The sequence below is a fragment of the Malaya genurostris genome, chromosome 3 (genome assembly GCF_030247185.1).
Source record: "Malaya genurostris strain Urasoe2022 chromosome 3, Malgen_1.1, whole genome shotgun sequence".
Lineage (NCBI taxonomy): Eukaryota > Metazoa > Arthropoda > Insecta > Diptera > Culicidae > Malaya > Malaya genurostris.
The window spans coordinates 74834744-74840172 of NC_080572.1; positions in this window are offsets into that span (position 1 = coordinate 74834744).

The following is a 5429-nucleotide window of genomic DNA, read 5'->3' on the forward strand; positions in this document are numbered from 1 at the left end:
ACTTTCAGCTACGTTTAGTTTCCATCGGTTAGATGTTTAACATATAATTTTAATGGAATGATAACTTTATCTAATTTCTCCGAAGTGCAATTTGTTTATATGATCCGGATTTTTTCAAAGTATCTCTATGGTCTTATGTAGATCCTAGTATTATTCTTACGGAATACCAAATCCAGACCAAAACCTTTTAGTTTTGTTTTGGGCAGATGTGTAATATCATGGCTGAAATCTATTAAAACTATTTTTAATTTTTCTGATGGTTGGGTTGAAGTAGGAAGTGATTGTTTTTCAACAGTATTTCTTTTCATCAAAATTTTTTTGAATTAATTGCTTCGAATTGAGCTTTCCAATATCGAGAATGTATTTTTTTCGTTTCTTACCGCATTTGCTCCATTATCTAGGTTATGCATTCAATGAATCATGGTGAAAAGCTGCCATTTTATGCTGATGAGAAAGATTAGAAGTATAACGTATAATACTTTCCGTATTAGTTAGCTTTCTATATATCAAAAAGAATAAGTTTTCCGTCTTCCTCATGATGAAAATGTCTGCTATTATTTGCTTCTTCACAAGTGAATTTAATGCTTTTGTTCATGTTATCGAATGGTGAACTACCTCACTATGTATTGAGTAGGTCTTTAATCAAAATGATAAAATTTCATAAAGTCTCATCTCAGAAGCATATAAGAAATTGGAAAATACTAATGAAACCCCCATCAGTTGAATTCATGTGGTAATTAATTCTACTATACCGACCTTCCATTATACAAGGCTGAGTTTTAAGAAAAGATGCCAGTATTTATATAAATTCTTCTCGTTCAAAATTATTGAAATTCATCATTTCTTATTCAAAACTTCATTATTGTCAAATTTTTCAATAAAGTCAACTTAAAACTATTAAAAGCTGTTAATGAAGATTACAAACAGTTATAAATGCTAGTATATTTTATGTTTGAATATAATAACTGTTAGAAAAATTGTTGTTAAGGCAGCACTGCTCAAAGCTGACTTGTGCATTGCTTCCTCCCGAGATTCTATTTATAGAACTCACAAACAAAGAAATAATTTGCGCTCCATTTATGCTTTCGAAAGCTTTGTAGTATAAGGTAAAAAAATTCGTTCTGCACCCTGATGTCAATCCTGAGGCACTCCTTACTTATGCTATATATTTAGCTTGAAAATAAATAATGATTTGCGCCTCAGTAGAATTACATACAGTATTTAAAAAGATTTCCACCATACGCCCGAATAAGTTTTAAGAGCACCCTTTTTAATTCTCCTACCATGATTCGTGCGCCCTTAAAACATTCCTAAGGCATCCTTCCAAATTAGGCGTACAAGATTTTTTTTCGCTTGAAAATAGATAGTGATTTGCGCCCTCAGTTGGATCATTTGATGTATTTTAAAATACTTCCACCCTGCACCCTGGAATCATTCCTAAATCGTCCTTCCAAATTATCTTTACAAAATGTTATTTATTTAGCGTGAAAACAAATAAAAACTTGCGCCCTCACTAGGATTATTTAATATATTTAAAAATACTTTCATCCTTCACTCCTTCATTTCCCTATCGTGATTCTGCGCCTTGGAATAATTCCTGAGGTGCACTTCCAAATTATCTTTACAAGATGTTATGTATTAAGCTTGAAAATAAGTAATAAGTTGCGCCCTCAGTTGGATCAATTAATGTTTTCAAAAATACTTTCATTCTGCGCCCTGTAATCTATTGTATAGGTCGCCCTTTTCCCATTTCCTGCGCCCTGGAACTATTACTAAGGCAATCTTCCAAATTATCCTTCGATATGTTGTTTTTTAGCTTGAAAATAAGTAATAATTTGTGCCCCCTTCTTACGATTATTTAATGTATTTAAACTACTTTCATCCTGCGCCCTGGAATTAATTATATGGGCGCCTTTTTCAATTCTCTTACCGTGATTTTGCACCCTAGAATCATTCCTAGTGCGCCCTTCCAAATTGTTCTTACAAGATGTTATTTATTAACCTTGAAAAGAAATAAAATCTTTCGCCCTCACTGGAATCATTTTATGTATTCAAAAATATTCTCATTATGCGCCCTGAAATCTATTTCCATTTTCCTCCCGTGATTCTGTGCCCTGGAACTATTCCTAAGGCGCCCATCCAAATTATCCTTACAAGATTTTTTTAGCTGGAAAATAAGTTATAATTTGCGCCCTCACTACAATTATTTAATGTATTTAAAATACTTTCATCCTGCGCCCTGGAATTAATGATATGGGCTCCCTTTTCAATTCTCTTACCGTGATTCTGCGCCCTAGAATAATTCCTATTGCGCTCTTCCAAATTATCATTACAAGATGTTATTTATTTGGATTGAAAATAAATAATTATTTGCGCCATTAAAAGTATATTTTACTATAATCAAGATTACTTTCATCCTGCGCCCTGGAAGCAATTATGTGGGCGCCTTTTCCAATTCTCCTACCGTAAGTCTGCGCCCTGGAATCGTTCCCAAAACGCCCTTCCAAATTATCCATACAAGATGTTATTTATTTAGATTGAAAATAAATATTGATTTGCGCCCTCAGAAGGATATTTTACTATAATCAAGATTACTTTCATCCTGCGCCCTGGAAGAAATTATGTGGGAGCCTTTTATCAATTCTCCTACCGTGAGTCTGCGCCCTGGAATCATTCCCAAAACGCCCTTCCAAATTATCCATACAAGATGTTATTTATTTAGATTGAAAATAAATAATGATTTGCGCCCTCAGAAGGATATTTTACTATAATCAAGATTACTTTCATCCTGCGCCCTGAAATCATTTCCAAGGCGCCTTTCCAAATTATCCATACAAGATGTTATTTATTTAGATTGAAATTAATAATGATTTGCGCCCTCAGAAGGATATTTTACTATAATCAAGATTACTTTCATGCTGCGCCCTGGAAACATTTCCAAGGCGCCCTTCCAAATTATCCTTACAAGATGATATCTATTTAGATTGAAAATAAATGATGATTTGCGCCCTCAGAAGGATATTTTACTATAATCAAGATTACTTTTATCCTGCGCCCTGGAAGCAATTATGTGGGCGCCTTTTCCAATTCTCCTACCGTGAGTCTGCGCCCTGGAATAATTTCCAAGGCACCCTTCCAAATTATCCATACAAGGTATTATTTATTTAGATTGAAAATAAATATTGATTTGCACCCTCAGAAGGATATTTTACTATAATCAAGATTACTTTCATCCTGCGCCCTGGAATCATTTCCAAGGCGCCCTTCCAAATTATCCTTACAAGATGATATCTATTTAGATTGAAAATAAATGATGATTTGCGCCCTCAGAAGGATATTTTACTATAATCAAGATTACATTCATCCTGCGCCCTGGAAGCAATTATGTGGGTGCATTTTCAAATTCTCCTACCGTGAGTCTGCGCCCTGGAATCATTTCAAAGGCGCCCTTATTAATGATCCATACAAGATGTTATTTATTTAGATTGAAAATAAATATTGATTTGCGCCCTCAGAAGGATATTTCACTACAATCAAGATTACTTTCATCCTGTGCCCTGGGAGCAATTATGTGGGTGCCTTTTTTAAATTCTCCTACCGTGAGTCTGCGCCCTGGAATCATTTCAAAGGCGCCCTTACTAATGATCCATACAAGATGTTATTTATTTAGATTGAAAATAAATATTGATTTGCGCCCTCAGAAGGATATTTTACTATAATCAAGATTACATTCATTCTGCGCCCTGGAAGCAATTATGTGGGCGCCTTTTCCAATTCTCCTACCGTGAATCTGCGCTTTAGAATCATTTCCAAGGCGCCCTTCCAAATTATCCATACAATATGTTATTTATTTAGATTGAAAATAAATAATGATTTGCGCCCTCAGAAGGATATTTTACTATAATCAAGATTACTTTCACCCTGCGCCCTGGGAGCAATCACCTTTTTCAATTGTATTATTATTTCTTTTGCACCCTTCAGGTTACTTGAATCAGTAATTGCAAAATTTTCAAAAAAATTTTTTTCGGTTTAGTTTCAAGAGCTGGTTAGTCACTGACTAACTGTGACTAACCGCAACTACAGCACTGATTTAAACATCACCACAAAAATATACATCGGAATTTCATAATTTATAATAACTCTTACGATAGTAATAACCAGCGTTGGCAAAAAATCAACATTTCGAAAATTGCAACTGAAATTTTTCACAAATTCTTTTTTTAGACAAAAAAAATCATCGATCAGAAAACTCACTGCAGAAAAGTTCAGTACTGATTTTTTTTGACGACTCTCACTGAAACTGAGTTTGCATGGCAAAAAATCAGTTATGAAAAGTTCACTAGCGAACATTCTGTTCGATGATATTCAAGAAAAAACTTGTTTGCTTTGATTTGTATTTGTTTTGTAATCGACGAAATTACATCAATATCCCAAATGTATGCAATTGTACATGAAATGATGTAATGATACAAACAAACTCGATGTAGGGTATGCAATTATTAACAAAATGTATAAAAATAACAGCTTATTTTATAATTTATAGCAGTTAAAAATAAGAGGAATGTGTTTTATTAAATTCAAATCGTTGTGACTATATTAGAATTATATTAGGATAAGAATACTATGTAAAAGTGATGCTACGGCAAAGAATAACTAATGGAAACTGCCTTAAGAAATAACCGTATTAATCGAAAAAAAAACTACAAAGACAGCGTTATGGAGTTGTTCCAGCCATTGATGTGGAACAAGGCAAACAAAATTTCTAATGATTGACACTTTTCAATATCCCAAATGTATGCAATTAAATCGTTGTAAATATTTGCGATACGGATTTCGATATTTAAGGGGCGTCATTTATTGTTTTCTTTATATTTTCTTATAGTAAAACATTTCAAGAATATCCTGTGAAATTTTCAAGCCTATTGGAACGAGACTCTGGAAGTTATGGACCTTTATCTATGGCTATCTCATTCTGCGAAGAAGCAAGAGCTCAGCGCTCAGGCCCAAGATTACTACTTCGATTGACTTCAAAACTTGACAAAACATTCTTGAAATGTTTCATTGTAATAAATTATAAAAAACAAAATAGGATTTTTTGAAAATGTTAGACCCTACGGGCTCCCTGGAGTAATAAATTGTTTCCATTAATTTTGCAGACAAAAAACTTTAAACGCGTTTTTCTCGAAAGCAGGTTTTGAAAGTCCGTGTCCATCGTCATTCAAAAACTACTGCACCAATTTTGTTCAAATTTTGCACACACTTTGTACATATAAAAAACCAGACCCCAACGTTTTCCTTTCCTTTGTTTGTAACTTTGGGGAGGTTTAACAGCTACAAAATAGCGGTTTTTTTTTCGTGAATAAGCAGTTTAATTTGAACTGCTCTGCACTGACGATTCTAAGACGAAACGTAAAGAATACTACAAAATA